Below are 16,846 nucleotides of genomic sequence, written 5' to 3' on the forward strand. Positions count from 1 at the left end.
GGTACAAGTAATAAAAGATATGAAATTCATTTGAGATTTAATAAAACAATATTGAGAGATTGAAAATACTGTCCTGAACTCTTCTGACATAGTGGCTTCCATAGCTTCCATTAAACATAATATATGCTTGAGGATTATTTTCTAATACCATTCCATGTATTTACTTTTTAAAAAAGAAGAAAAAAGGATTTGAAATATATTTGAAATTACTGAAAGTTTTGGAATTTTTAATTATCAGTGCAGTTGTCTTTAAAATTAATCCCTACAGAAAGAAACTGGCTTTGGTGATTCTTTTTTCTGTCCACAGTTTGAGAAGGATGGTAGCTCAGATTTACCATAGGTTTAACGTGATAAAATCAATTTATGAAACTGCTACGTTCATCAGATAGACTGTCTACTCAGACAAGCATTGATGGTTTGTGACTGAAAAAGAAAAAGGTGGATACAGCTAGATTACATACATTTGAAGGAGATATGCCTGCCCATACCTTCAATATGAGATAGGATGCAAAAATATACGAGGGTGGTATCATATATGCTATTCATGATCCAACCTTCTGTGCATTCATTGGAAGGTCTGAACAGATCCCTTCATATGTAAATGCACTTCCATATGGCCAGGATCCTTGCAGAAAGCAAGCTGTAAACCAGGCATAGGCAAACTCGGCCCTCCAGATGTTTTGAGATTACAATTCCCATCATCTCTGACCATGGGTCCTGTTAGCTAGGGATGATGTGAGTTGTAGTCCCAAAACATCTGGAGGGCCAAGTTTGCCTATGCCTGCTGTAAACAGAGTCCTTTTTGCATAGTTTTATGTACACCAGGCTCTGTTCAAAGTCTTGGGATGTGAGTGTACTACAGGGTGTGCAAAGGTTTTGAAAGAATAAATCATGCCTCAAGAACTAAAGCAAGGCCTCTTCTGGGAGATTCAGGACTTGTCTGAGTTTAAGTGGTAGCTCTTCACAATAACCCTGAACTGAAATGGAAGCTCCAAAGTGGCTCGCAGCACTTCAGAAATTCAGATTGTTTAAAATGAAAAATGTGCAGAATATTTCTCCCCAAACTTGTCATATAAGAAAAACACCAACTTGGAGAGATGAGGGAGAGCGAAAGCTCTTGCGTGACTGACTGACAGATCTAGGTTCCAGTGAGAAGGAAGGGTTTTAGCAGGGCTCTCCAATCACAGTACTATGGTGGCAGGGGTGTTGATGTAATGTTATCACTTGGTTATTGTTGGTTGTATATTCACCACTAGTTCTGCTAGTGCTGCTTGCTTGGAAAATGCTGAACATTCAAATCCATTTGCCTCTGTGCCACATATCCATCAAAACATTTTTACACTTAGTTTCTGTGACCTTTGGTGCCAATTAAGCAGAATACAAGCCTGAAGCATCTCCCCCATTCACCGTAACTTCTTAGCCACTGCTTCTATCCTTCTGAGGTTTTTTCCAGGTTATTTTCCCAGCGCAGCAAATTTGCTCCCCAAAATTCAGTTTTAAAGGTACATAGTAAAAACAACAACCCTAGACTGATTTGCCTGCGGTTTTATAGTAGGTGTACCTTTATAAGCATAAAATTGTAGAGCTGGTCTAATTATGCAAGGTGGTTAGATATTGTCTCTGGAAATGCACACATTCTGCTGGCAGCTACCCAAAGTGGCTGAGGAAGTCCAGTCAGATGGGGTATAAATATTAAATTGTTATTATTATTACAGTGGTACCTCGGGTTACATACACTTCAGGTTACATACGCTTTAGGTTACAGACTCCGCTAACCCAGAAATAGTACCTCGGGTTAAGAACTTTGCTTCAGGATGAGAACAGAAATCGTGTTCCAGCGGCACAGCGGCAGCGGGAGGCTCCATTAGCTAAAGTGGTACCTCAGGTTAAGAACAGTTTCAGGTTAAGAACGGACCTCCAGAATGAATTAAGTATTTAACCTGAGGTACCACAGTATTATCTTGGTGCTTTAAAGTTCTTGTTGCTTTTAAGTAGGGTTGTATTGTTTTCTTAATTTTAATTTTATATATATGCAAAACCGCTTTGAGGTTTTTTACAAATTTTATGAAGGGGGATACACTTTTGAGTTACCTGGTGGTTTCTGAGGTATTGCCTGCATCCACAGGCACTGCTTTGCACTCATAGATAACTGTGATAAATAATTTTTTGCTCCCACTCAGTTGCACTCATGACTAGTTACTGGCAGGTTGTGCCTAACAAACTGCTTCACCGATTGCTGCTGAATATTCTGTTTTTGATATTGCTTTTCATCATTGAACAGAAATTCCAGTTCCCCCAGAAAACTCCATCACCACCTCTTCTTAAATTTAAGAAGAGTTTATGTTTTTGGCAACTGTACCAATCTATTATTATTTTGCGGCTATTTTTGTGGAGCAAATGTGAAGCATTTGAAACGTTTTAGTATTTTTAAAGACTGTTTATATAGAATGATGTAATTATTTCAATGTCAACATTTTCCTACCCAGGTCCAAGTGAAAAGGAAAACAGTGGGGAAGGGTCAGAGGGAAGAACAAAAGCAAATTGCCCTATTCAATCTGTTGATGAGGAGACATACAGAGTAAGAGAAAACAAACAAACCAGCAAATGGACTCCATTTTGGAAATTTGGGATGTTTTCCAATGAAGAATCCTGCACAGGTAATCAGTTATTTATTTATTTTTTCATTTCAAGTTCCGTGACATTTCTCTCTTCCAAGAATGTGTGCATAGCTGCACTGTGAGTGCAATTTCTATTTCATCCATGTCATTTTTTTTAGTAGTCTGTTACAAGGAGGAGGAAAACAACCTTGTAAAAATATTACTGCTGATGGTGATTTATTTTTTGGGAATTGATGTTAAGCTGACCTTAAAATTGATTATGTTGGACACTTCAGTGAAGTTGATATAGCAGTAGGACAGTCTCTTCTGCATGAGTCTTATGGATGTGTCTGACTTTGTTGACAGTGTTCCATGTTGTGAACGTGGGTGCAAATTGTGACATTATCACAGAACATAGTGTTTTGGGAAGTTGATTATTTCCCCCCTTTGTGAGCTCTAAAGTTGGCTCTGGCAGCTTGATGCTGCAATCGAATGAAGTTATTTTGTATTTAGCTTGGAAGAGAACTTGCTGCATTCCATTCAGTGCCATGATAACTTTCAAGTCATTCTTCCATATGTGAATTCAAACTGGTGTGTCCAGATGCAACCCATTTACACATCCTAAAGCAGCCTTCCCCAAGCTGCTGTCATCCTGAAGTTTTGGAACAGATCCAGTAGGCATGGTGAACAGTCACATGCATAGGATGTGTGTTTCAAACCCTCGGGAGAATGTAAGATGCTCTTCTAAAGGACTACAGGAACATCCTAATATCATTTTAAATCTTTTGATCAAAGTTCAAAACCATGCCAGGATAGCTGAGGCTGGAAGACTATATAAATCTAAAATAAGCCTGCTAAATTACATTGTCATTATCTCAGCAGAGTAGATTTCCATTCTAGCATGTTGCATTAAAGAAGAATGTACAGTGGTACCTCAGGTTACAGACACTTCAGGTTACAGACGCTTCAGGTTACAGACTCTGCTAACCCAGAAATAGTACCTCAGGTTAAGAACTTTACCTCAGGATGAGAACAGAAATCGTGTGCCAGCAGCGCGGCGGCAGCAGGAGGCCCCATTAGCTAAAGTGGTACCTCAGGTTAAGAACAGTTTCAGGGTAAGAATGGACCTCCAGAATGAATTAAGTTCTTAACCTGAGGTACAGTGGTGCCCCGCAAGACGAATGCCTCGCAAGACGAAAAACTCGCAAGACGAAAGGTTTTTTCATTTTTGAGTTGTTTCACAAGACAAATTTCCCTATGGGCTTGCTTCGCAAAACGAAGCTTGCCCCCGCACCCCGGACCTCTTTTGAAGCAAGGGGCGGCGGGGAGAAGATTGCTTCTCCTCGTTGCCAGACCCGCAATCTCCGGGGACAGAGGGGAAGGCGCCCGCGCCTTCCCCTCTCTCCCTGGACCCCTTTTGAACCAAGGGGCAGCAACGGGGAGAATTCTAACCGCTGCCCCTTCCCTTGCTTTAAAACAGGTCCGGGGACAGAGGGGAAGGCCCGCGGCGCTTCCCCTCTGTCCCCGGACGGTCTCCATAGGAACGCATTGATTGATTTTCAATGCATTCCTATGGGAAACCGTGCTTCGCAAGACGAAAAGCTCGCAAGAAGAAAAAACATGCGGAACGAATTAATTTCGTCTTGCAAGGCACCACTGTACCACTGTAGCTCATCCCCCCCCCCCCGCAAAGATACAACAAATCTTTTCCCCAAGTTCTCAAGCTCTGGAAGAAGAAACCCAAAAGGCTTTCAGTCCATTGGCTTCTTCCACCTGCTGTTGGAGAAATCCAAAAATAAATTTGGGTTGATACAGGTGATCATGATAGAAAACTAGGACCTTAAGAATCTACTCCCTAAATATGATGAAAAGCCAACTCTCTAGTGTTCACCAGCAAGTGACAACTATCCCTTAATATGACAGAAACAGCTTCAGTGGACCTAGTGGATTACTGGGGGTGGGGAAGAATTCAAAGCAGCCATTCACCCCTGCTGATTATTCAGGACTCCTCACTGGCACTTTATGCTGTGCAGTACAAATCCGTATTGAACTGAGAAGTTGGAAGGCCTTGTTGGCACCAAGTAGGAAGCCTACTGATTTCTTTTCTTTTCTTGGAGAAGACATCCAAAGGGTAGCCCTCCTCGGAAATGCTTCTTCACTAGCTTGGAAGCTTATGTGCAGTTATGTATGGTTTTGTTTTGGCACATTTTTTTTCATGGTCTACACGAAGCCACCAAAAGAATTTGACTGTAAATTTGAAATTAGGGTTTGTCAGTATGCTTATTACACACTGTTCGGCAATTCATTATCTAATCAGTTCCTAGCTAGCATATTGTTCTCTTCTGAGACACTATCTGGGTGTGATGGTTCTACAGAATCAGGTCATTCTTACCTGTCATTTGGACCAGCCAGAAGTGATATCAGTGGGAAAGTCAGGGAATGTTGCAGAAATAGGTTTACCTTTTACCATTGGGACATTGGTTGCCTTCTTGGATAAGGCGTACAATGTGGGAATATTCCAGGCTTTTTGTTGTCCTCCCATTGTATTGCTGACCTTTTGATTGATTTTTATTGCAATTCTTTTATTTGTTGTATTGATTACTTTTTTCTTTTTAGTAATACTGATTATTTTATTTTCATGTTTTTAATGGTATCTGGATTTTCATGTTTTAATGTTATCAGGATTTTATTATGATATGTTCTTACCTGCTTGTAGTTGCTTCAAACTTTGCTGACACAATGGATCACAAATGCTTGAATAACTCTCGTAATTAACAATATATGATGAGCCTTGTTGAGCCTACAGTGACTATTGTTGCTCTAATGGGACATGACAGTTTGAAGTAAAATAATTTGTTGACAGAAGACTTAAACAATAAGATACATCTGACAAACCTGTGTGAGTTGAACATTTTGTGCTCTAATTTATGTGATGATCTAAAAAAGAAAAAAAACATTTAAAGAATACCTTGTGAAAAAGAATGAACAAAAAGGTCCAAAATGTGTTTATTATTATTATTATTCTTTCTAAAGACCACAGATTACAGAAAATTGTGTAACCAGCATGATGCAGCCTTGTGAGCAAGTCAGACATATAGGCCAGGTGATATCCCGTAGGATAATGCATGGTGCAAAACAATAATAATAACTGTACCTGGGAAATAAAGGTCACCAATCATAGTTAATGCCAAGAAATAATCAAGGATTTGGTAGGACCTAGTAGTACAAAGTGAGAGTATATGTATATATTTATTTCAACCTGAGAACATCTATTCATTGTGGGCAAGAAAAAGGAGGAAATTATAGGAAAGGCTGAAAAGATATTTTTGTTTGAGGGAGGCATTCTTATTATCCTTATACAATTTATGTGGCTCACACAGGATAAAAGTGTAGTCTATAAAGTAAAGCTTCCCACAATTTCTCCTCCACTGTACAGCACTTTGCTCAAATTCGATTACAGGTGAAATGGACCCCTCAGACGCATGACTATTGTAAGAGGAGGGGAGATTTTCTCTGAGTGCCCTGTCCTACTATAGCTCCCTTCCCTCCTCAAAAAATGCTCCAGAGGGTTGGAGGAACTTACAAAACAGTGTAGATGGGCTGATTCAAAAGATGAATTTGAATAAATTCTCTCTCCTCCATTTACATTAGCTGATATGCTTGCTGGGTTTAAAAAAAAAAAAATGTTGCATGAGTGGAATGCCTGTAACATTAGTCTAAGAGCTCCTAAATGGATCAGATGCATTATTTCATTTATTTGGAGAAAGGCGGTCTAAACATGGATTTGACTATGCACGTGGCTTAAATGCCTTAACTGAAATGAACAGAGACCCCACAAGTGTGCATTCCTGCAACCGTTGTCTTGTTCTGTCTTTTGTGGGGTAGATAATAAATATATCTACCAACTTTGAAAAATCAGATTTTACTCCTCCAACTGACCTTGAAGAACTTGTTATGTGTAGCTACAAATCTCATCAACCTTAGCGCATCAGAATCTGGGCTGGGAAGCAATTGGGCAAAATAAATTCTGAAACAGGTTTATATGCTCATGGCTGCCAGGTAGAATCTGCCAAGGAGAGGGCCTGCTTTTTTTTACCTATGGATACACATTGAGATTTTCTGGCTCATCCCAAGGTAATATTTGCTGTGGCAAACGTAGGGAGATGATTCAAGAAACCGGGGGGGGGGGGCATTATTACTTATTACTGAAAGTCTTACTACAATTAACTGTCAAAATAGCTGCTGTTTTAGGCTTCATCTTGACTGATGGTTCCCAGAACTGCTTTCCGCCATACATACACAGGCAAGGACAACTTCAGTACTGTACATTCTATCATTACAACTTCTCCATTTAAGGAAAATATTACATCTTTTTGTGTGTTTGTGTGTGTGTGTGTGTGTGTGTGTGTGTGTGTTTTAAAAAAGATGTATGAACTACTTGTGATACCTGTGTAGCATTGCACTCCCGCCCCACACACAAAGGAATGGTCTGTTAACTACCTAGGCCCTGAAAAATAATTTTGTGGTCTGTATCATAATCCAATCTAGCTTCTAGGTCTCCTTCTTTTCAATTATATATATTTGTATCACATTTGAATGAGACACAGTCATTAGATCCAGTACAGCTTGTGCATAAGAGATCCTGAATTTCATCTGAGAAGCCTCGTCTTTAAACATTCACTTCAGATAACATTTTCCAAAAGCCTGCAACTAGAATATTAACAGTGGTTCTGACTTCGAGCATCTACAAGACTTCTTTTTTTTATAAAAAAAATATGCATTGGTTTATTCCCTATGTCAATTTAAACATTCACTAGTTGTGGGATCATTATGAGAAGATCCAGACTTCACACATCTCCTGGAAATGAAGAACTTTCTACCAACGCAAACATATATTTGCCTTTATATTTTCTTTCTTTAATTTAACCAGCACTGAGGCAATATTCCCCCCCCCCAATTTCTTGTCCATTTCACTAGTGGTAGTCAGGGCTTTTTTTCAGCTGGAACTTGCCAGAACTCAGTTCTGGTACCTCTCAGGTGGGCACCACTGCCAAGGGAAGTGTTCATGGTGAATCCCAGCACCTCTTTTTATAGAAAATAGCAGTGGTGGTGGTGTTCCATGTAGGCTTTGCAGGCAAGACCTGACTAGATAGTAATATGAGCTCTTTTGTCTGTTTTGTGACATATTTTGCCATCACCATTTCTTCCCCATACAATGTCCTTCTGGGGATGATGGTGTGTCATGATATAACAGCATCTTATGCCCATTGTGAGGAACACGACAGCTCTTCAACTAGTAGAGGCCTCCCCCCACAAAGCCACCAGAATTTTGGGTTTTAAACTGATGTGCCTTCATACAATTACTCTGTGAAACTTCTCGACAATCAAGAATAATCTTCGGGGGGGGGATCAGCCATTTGTTTATGTGAACCACTTGATAGACTTGTTCCTCAAATACTGATCAGGTAGCAAAAGTGGAAGACAGCTATAACGAGAGCTTTCATCAGTTCTAAAGGGACTCTGTGGTTTAGACCACAGTGCCACCTGGGATCTGTCCCAGCTCCTGCAAGTAGATAAATAGGTACTGCTGTGGCAGGAAGGTAAAAGGTGTTTCCGTGCAATCTGGTTTCTGCCACGGTGTTCCGTTGTGCCAGAAGTGGTTTAGTCATGCTGGCCACATGACCCTGTGGACAAACGCCAGCTCCCTCGGCCTGAAAGTGAGATGAGTGCCACACCCCTTAGTCGCCTTTGACTGGACTTAACTTTCCAGGGGGACGCGGGTGGCGCTGTGGGTTAAACCACAGAGCCTGGGGCTTGCTGATCAGAAGGTCAGCGGTTCGAATCCCCGCGATGGGGTGAGCTCCCGTTGCTTGGTCCCTGCTCCTGCCAACCTAGCAGTTTAAAAGTCTGTGCACTTCTCTGGTTCACCAGAAGTGGCTTAGTCATGCTGGCCACATGACCCAGAAGCTGTCCGCCAATAAAGTGAGATGAGCTCCGCAACCCCAGAGTCATCCGTGACTGGACCTAACGGTCAGGGGTCTCTTTACCTTTAACTTTCCAGGGGTCCTTTACCTTTACCTTTTACCAATGTTCTAAAATATGTAGGAGAAAATTATAAAGTGACCTTTGTGAAGTTTTGTTGGATTTGAGAAATATCTTTACTTTTATCCAAAGATAATAACTTTGAATTTTATACAGAGTATTATGGGGAAATTTTAAGTGCTTGTATGATTTCTCTGACTTTGTGAGATGACATTTTAAACAGATAAGATGACACCATTAGGAGATGGTTATACATCTCTCTGGCAGTTATTTTGATCACACTCTGACTGTGTGAAATTGCCCAATAGCTGATAACAAGCAATCTCTGAACATGTGTTGTCACTGCATGGAACCCATTATGATGAGTCTCTAAATTACATAACCCAGGGGAAGTTGAGCAGTAATATTGCAAATAAGAGTTCTTATTTGAAGGGTTTTGTATTCTTAATCCAACTTTGGATTTATTACACTTGTTCCTGGAAAGCACTGATAAACTAAAAACCCTGACAAATGCTCAGTCCTTGGGAAACTTCCACTCTAGAGTTGAAAATGACTTTGTGTATCAGACTGGAGAGTGGGGTGTTTTCAAATTGCAGAGCAAATTATTCCAGCAGATAAATTCTGCACAGCTGATATATACATTAGTGAAAAATTACTGCATACACAACAAATACTTCTTATGTGGGACAGGACAGCACAGCACAGCACAGCACAGCACAACACAGCACAGTACAGTACAGTACAGTCTGCAATGGTCTTAGCTTGTTGAAAGCAAATCTAGCCATATATCTCATGTTTTGTTTGATGGCCAGTCTTCTTCCTTGAGGTACTTAAAGTGAGAGGCACAACTGTTCACTGAAGGCAAAGAAAGGATGTGTATTCTTCACAAAAACTGTGTAGATAAGCAAAAAAAATTGGTAAATGGAGCAAATATCTGGACTTTAAGTAAACACTGATGGAGCCTGGATAAACTCTTGGGATTGTGCAATGACAATGATGTTCAAAAAAGGCAAATTTCATGATGGGGAATCTTAGGAAGGTGATTTGGAAAAAAAGGGGGGTGTATTGTAATTCATTTATACATATCTATGTGACAGACCATACAGAAGGCTGATTGCCGAAGAATTGATGATTTTGAATTAAGGTGCTGGAGGAGACTTTTGAGAGTCCCATGGACTGCAAGAAGATTAAACCTATCCATTCTGGAGGAAATCAACCCTGAGTGCTCACTGGAAGGACAGATCCTGAAGCTGAGGCGCCAATACTTTGGCCACCTCATGAGAAGAGAAGACTCCCTGGAAAAGACCCTGATGTTGGGAAAGATGGAGGGCACAAGGAGAAGGGGATGGCAGAGGACGAGATGGTTGGACAGTGTTCTTAAAGCTACAAACATGAGTTTGACCAAACTACGGAAGGCAGTGGAAGACAGGAATGCCTGGCGTGCTCTGGTCCATGGGGTCACGAAGAGTCGGACATGACTAAACGACTAAACAACAACAACATGGAACAGCTACATCTGGGCTACTCTGTACAGTGCTGGATATTATAGAGTTGAACATGGAATGGACAATTGAAATACTGTGCTAGAGTCAGTGGGGGCTGGTAGGGTGCAGGGCAGGGCAGCTAATAGTGTGCAGAACCAGAGGTAGGTACAGCCACAGATAACAGTAGGTGGATCAAGAAACTGAGTACAGGCTTTCCAATCCATTGAACACAATGGGACTTCTAAGTAGACCTACATAGGATTTGTTCTATATATTCTACCCCCATCTCTTAGATGGCCAGATACAAAAAAGGACAGGACTCCTGCCCCTAGTTATGTAGAAGAGGGCAAACTATTGATGGCATCTATCTGTCTCAGGAGTCAATGGAGGAGTGCGCCTTAGGGGGTGAGGTCAAACTCTTGGAAGGTTACAGAGCCTGCTGTGGCTGTAGAGCAGAGCTTTCCAAACTGTGCGTCACAACACGTTGGTGTGTCGGCTGCAGTGTGTAGGTGTGTCGCGTGAACACTCTTTGTGCTCCTCCCGGGGCTGGAAAGAGGTTAGTTTAACCTCCAGTTTGCTAATAAAAATGAATTACTGTTTCGTGAAATGATGCATGTCTAAAAAATGTATCACCAACATGAAAAGTTTGGAAGGCTCTGCTGTAGAGACTGATGTGGGAGAGACATGCCTTGTTGCAGCTGAGGCAGATGAAGGCATGCTGCTGCAGATGCACCATGGCATTTCTTCTCTCTGCACTCCTCCCGGCAGTCATTCCTCCTCTGGCCACTGCTATGGGTACATGACCTAACTGTCTCCAGGCACTGCAGTCATCTGCAAGGGATTCCCACACAACAGGGTTGAAGTTTCCAACCTTCATGTCACATTTGCATTGCATCACATCTTTGTAATGCAGCGTTGGTTTGCCAAGGGGCCTGGTGCCTGAAGCCAGCTCCCTGTAGAGCACGTCCTTGGGGACCTTGCCATCTTCCATTCTATGAACATGCTGGGAATGTGGGCTTGGGAGAGCACATCCTTGTTTGAAACTCTGTCCTGCCATGTGACACTCAAAATTCTCCTGACACAGCACATGTGGAAGGGCAAGCTATATCTTCCAGAAGTCTCTGTTCTACACAGGCATTAAAGTTTCAGGATCCCTTTCCTCTTTTACATCTGGCCTCTCTCTCTCATCCTTCTGCATCTGTGCAGAATTCTTTCCTAAGCACAGAGTGCCATGAATGCTTGCATGGGGGTATTTTTTGCTGTTGTTGTTGTTAAATTACCAAAAGCAGCATCTTGTTCTGGCTTCTGTTAGTGCAGCAACTTAGTGTGCAGTCAGTTAAGCTACTTTGACAACCGAGGTAAAGAATTCCACAAGCACTCACTACTGGGGGTAAAAACAAGCAAACAATCAACCCAATAACAACAAATTAAGTAATAGTTTGATGCCCTTTTATTATAACCCCAATCTGCTGCCTGAGGCTGCCCCCTCTCTTTCCATAATGTCAGGGCCGCCTTTGCAAGACAGGGATAGTTGCATAGTTTTACGCATCCTTTCAGGTACTTTAAAGCACAATGCAGACTAAGGGGAAAAAGTCATTTCAAGCCCTTTCAATTTTGGCTTCTCTTTCTGTCATTCAAAAAAATAGCCCCCTTTTTATGGAGGTCACCTTCCATCTCACTGGGTGTGAATTTGATGGCAAGAGGGAGAAATGCCTTCTCTCCTTGTTTGTATAACAGAAAGCTTTCAAGCTGATCTCATCACTCTCTGCCTGCATTTTGTAGGCACTGACATCAAGTCAAAAACATTTTCCTTCTTCAGTAAGAGACAGGGAGGAGCTGAGTGCCCATGCTATGTGCTGCATAGAATGACAGGTTGGTGAATGGGAGTAAGGGTACATAGGGCAAATATCAAATAGTAAATGGGGTTGTCTGCATTCGCCTTACATTTAGTTCCAGGCTGACAGGATAACACCTAGAGGTTATTCTCATGATGGGCATCAAAGAGTCAGATGTGAATGGTTTTCCTTGATGCTTTGACTTTTATTTGGTCTCATCAGCAAGCGCTGTAGAGGAACAATACCTGTTGCAATTTCTCTTCTGCGGTGTTCAAAACTCAACTCAACTAAAACCCTAACAGAATTGCCCCAAGGACAATCAGTTGAGGGTGGCTTCTCAAGTTCCCTGGCAGTTCTGAAGGAAGAATAGTGTGTGAAGGAGCAACAACCACATATCCATTGTGGCTCATTGGGAGCAAATTCAAACCTGTTGGAGAGTTAGTGTCTGCTGTGGCTGTAGACACCAATACAGGAGAGACATGTTTTATCACAGGTGGAGCAGATGAAGGCATCCAGTTTTGCTGCTGCAGAAGAACCATGCCATTTCTTCTCTCTGCGTTCCTCCCAGCAGTCATTCATTTTCTGGTTACTGCTGTGGATACACAACCTGTCTCCAGACACTGGCTCATCTGCAAGAGATTCCCATACAGCGGGGTTAATGTTGCTAGCCTTCACGTCATGTTTGCAGACATCTTTGGAATGTAGAGTTGGTCTGTCAACAGGCCTAGTGCCTGAAACCAGCTTCTCACAACCTATCCAGGAAGTAGTTCGATGGAGGTGCTGTAAATGTAAGCACTGTCTTTGCACACTACTGAGAAATGTGAAAAGAGAAGTTCTTTTGGAATTTCTCAGTAACATCCTTAACATAAAAATGCTTGAGCTCAGCTGTGTCTAATTTCAAATAGGGAACGACTACTAATGATTATTCAAAGGTGATGGAAAGTATCTGTATATATTCTCAAACTTGCCTCTTTGTTGTCATAGATCTCTTCTTTTTCTGGACCAAGCTGCACCTCAGTTAAATCTATCATTGCATATAAATAAATAAGAGGAGCTATATGATTTACATTGGTGAATGGTTACAATCACCATGAAACATAAAAGATTGTAAAGTCCACTGAAAATATTATAACATTTTGACATTTTCAGTAAATGTTACAACCAAATGAGTGCCTTCAATACATGTTCAAAGGTCTATCTGTTCCAGACACAGACTATTTACAATGTTACTGGTGTGTCATTACTCTTCTTTTTGACACAGAGATTTCCTATTGGGCCTCATGTAGCTTTTTTTATTATTGGCAAATGCCAACAGTCACCAGCTTGCTAACATGTACATAAACAGGGAACTTCCGATTTATGTGCGACTGCTGACACACACACCATTTCCAGAACTGGAAGGGGGCGGAATGGGGTGGGCTGACTTGTGCGATGCCTCAGAACGCAACCCCCCAGGTAAATACTTACAGTTCAGGCAAAAATCAAAGAAGGCCGTGAGTTCCTTTTAAAACACTATAATGCACCATACTACAGCATGGAAATCAAGTCCTCTGTTAGAAGACAATACGTGTGAAAGTAGTCCTGACTCCTGAAGGCCTCCAAATTCAAACAAAACTTAGGTGAGACAGAGACAGGGTGGAAATGAATTTGTGTGCATGTGCATTTGACTTTTCCTCTGCTGTTGGAATTGTACATGAATGTCAGTTGTTGCATTTTTAAGTGTTTCCTTTTTTTTAAAAAAAGTGATAACTGTGGAGTGGAGTGATGTAGAGTGTGTGTGAAGGGTGTGGTCATTGAGTCTTGACAGCTTGCTTCCTGAATTCCTGATTTGTGCTCTTACATGCTGCTTGTGCATGTGACATTTTTGAGATTCTCAAGACATATATTGTAATTACTGTACATTGCGCTCTGAAGCTATACCTTGATGTATTCTTTATTTTATATTTTATTCACTCTTTTTTCATTTTCATTTTTACTTATGTCTACTGTTTAGAGATATTTATTGCTTAATTGTGTTACTTAAAATGTGGATTGTTGTTAATTACTAGTATTGGTTGCAGAGAACATGGAAATTATATATATTTATATAATACTGATTTTTGTTGTTGGAGGAGTTATACTATTTAGAGATTTGTTGGAATATAAAGCAGTATATAAGTTCAAGAAACAAATGGCAAGCCAGTTTTAATACTGGCCTACAGATGCTCCGCTGGTAGTGGATCCAGGAATGGGGCATGTCTAGTGAAGCCATGGATCCACGGTATCCTGTTCTTCCTTATTCTCCTGAGAATCCCAACACAGGCCCTTAAAGTACCCCAGCCCTGGAGCTGGTACTGTTAATTCTCTCCTGTTGACTGTAATGAGATTGGCTGCAGCTCCCCATTATGGCTGCTGTAAACTAGCAGGGATTTGGATGTTGCAATGGTTCAGCTGCTGACTTTCCTCCCCCTGTAGGGAGAATTGCTCAGAACATTTTCATCTGAATGCATTCAATTATTGTATTTCCACAACTGCTGTGGGGATGAGGGGCGGGATTGCCATCAATGTGGTATGCTTTTGCTATCATTAGCCAAGTATGGGCCCAGAGCATCTTTGCCCATTCAAGCATACATTAATGTACAAGAGCCTGCCATCAATCCACCTCGCTAAAGCATCACTAATGACGAACGCAATGCTGTGAGTGAAAAAACAGGAGGTTTTACCGTGAACAAGTTGCAGTGATGAAGCTCAGTGCTATTGCATTTCCCAAATGTTCTAATAAGTTATTTATTCATGCATTTATTCCCCGGGAGAAATGTTTTTCATGAGGATGATTTCCTTCTCTTTGCAAGGAAGAGGTGTTTTTCACACAAGCGATGTTAGCTCTATTGATTTTTCTAGTGATTAACATGGGGAAATGAGTGATATGCCAACAATATGTTGCAAGTCCACTGTGTTGGACACACAGAGAACTAAGAAGCTTATGCAGGGCAGAAGTCAAGGACTTGAAATAATGTAAACTTCTGTTGCACTTGACATTTTGAGCTCCCTCCTTATTTTCTTTTATTTATTTATTTATTTATTTATTATTTTTTGCTGAGGAGTTCTTTGTGTAAAAGTCCATTCTTGGGCATTACTGTCACTTCTGCTTTGACTATGGAACATTAACTCTGTTTTTGTTGCTCACATCTAGCAATGATGAGATGAAACGTGGCATATCCAGGCTGATAACCTAACATTTTCATACTTTTAAATGCATGCGTGCACACGCGCACACACACACGCGCACGCACACACACACACACTTAAAACTCTCCTTTTCCTGCTGGCTTCTTTGGTTGACTATTCCCTCTGTTTAGAGCAGAACAGTAAGGAAGGTAAAGGGAAATAAATACATCCATATCTTTATGAATGATTTCTTTTTCTTTCTCTTGATTCAATGAGGATACATGGTTATGCTAAAAATGAAAATGTTTCAGGATTCTATATTGCAATAAATATCCGTAATGCATCTCATTAGATTCTGTAAGATAAAATGGGGTTTCATGCACTGCAAACCCTGAAGTGGAATGCCTTAAAACAGTGGACATGAACTTGTTGAAGAATTTCCACATAGATCATAGGAAGATCTCTTGTACTGGGTTAGAACTATTTGTCTATCTAATCTTATAGGGTCTACTCTGATTGACAGTGACTCATCAAGATCTCAGGCAGTTGTCTTTCACATCTTCTGAAACCTGGTTCTTTTAAACTTTAGGTATCAGAGGATGAACCTAAGACTCTCTACATACAAAACACACACTGTACTACTGTGCTTTGGTCCCTCCCATAACTTTGTAGGGGAGTACCTGATTGCTAATGACAATCAAAACAAAACAAAACAAAAATCCTTCCCGTAGCACCTTAGAGACCAACTAAGTTTGTTATTGGTATGAGCTTTTGTGTGTAGGCACACTTCTTCAGATACCACTGATAATGCTAATGATAGTGTTAGAAGCAACTAATATTCAGATCAGTTCACACTATGAAGAAGATGAAAAAATCTAGTTCCATTTCCCCTTAACAGAAGAGTTATAGCAGAATTATTTTCAGGGTTGTGTTGAAATACAAGCCAGAAAAGAAAAACCCCAACATGTATTTTGTATAGTTAAATTTTCACCTCTATCTTCGGTACATTGTATTTTATTTTATTTTATTTTATTTTATTGATATGGCTAGTGGCTGATGCAAATAAAGATACTGGCACTTCTGATTCTGAATTTGAGGCTTATAATGGTCATCTCTTTTTAGAGATGAGTACTCTGAGTATCTGAGACTTGTATCCATGACCTTGGAAACAGAAGTGTTGGTCTCGGTCTCAAGGGACTAAAGTTCCCAGATTTCCTTGGCAAAGGGAATGATTTGAAGCAGTTTAAGTCCTGTATCTCAATATACCATTACAAGGAAAACAAACAGTAGGTCTTTCAGATCAGGGTTAACTAGCCAATGATATTGATGAAGTAAATCAGATAAAGGCAATGATTAAGGGAATTGTCTGATGGTCTCCTTGTGCCAGCCTTCCCTATATGGTGGCCTCCAGGTGTTTTGTACTTCAATTCCCATCAGTCCCAGCCAGCATAGCTAATGATCAGGAATAATTGGAGTCCAAAACATCTGAAGGACGCCATGGAGAGGGAAGTTGTTTTGTACTGTCAGTCTGGTTATTCAGCTACCTGCCCCATTATTCTAACTCGGGCAGTATTCATCAGTACTGAATTAAGTAATTAAAAGGAGGTGAATGAACCAGCAGTGTAAAGTCTGGTATTCTGCAACTGTAGAGCAAACTTGCCAGAGTTTAGCTTCTGCTCTCTTTAGAGCACTGGGTATTGCTTGGCAAGGAAGAGAAAAGTCTCAGGTTTGCAATAAATCT

General features: G+C 40.8%; 1 protein-coding gene across 3 annotated transcripts in view; it reads left to right on the forward strand.

The window, feature by feature from the left end:
* The window catches only part of LRRC4C (leucine rich repeat containing 4C), a 614,900-nt gene that overhangs the window by 298,148 nt on the left and 299,906 nt on the right, over positions 1 to 16,846 (forward strand). For all 3 annotated transcript variants that reach the window (XM_083464159.1, XM_083464156.1, XM_083464158.1), the window contains exon 3: positions 2,487 to 2,657. The gene's annotated coding sequence lies outside the window, so the exon portion shown is untranslated. The remainder of the gene's footprint in view (positions 1 to 2,486; positions 2,658 to 16,846) is intronic.

Source organism: Podarcis liolepis, assembly GCF_965112155.1.
Source record: "Podarcis liolepis genome assembly, chromosome: 1".
Taxonomy (NCBI): Eukaryota; Metazoa; Chordata; class Lepidosauria; order Squamata; family Lacertidae; genus Podarcis; species Podarcis liolepis.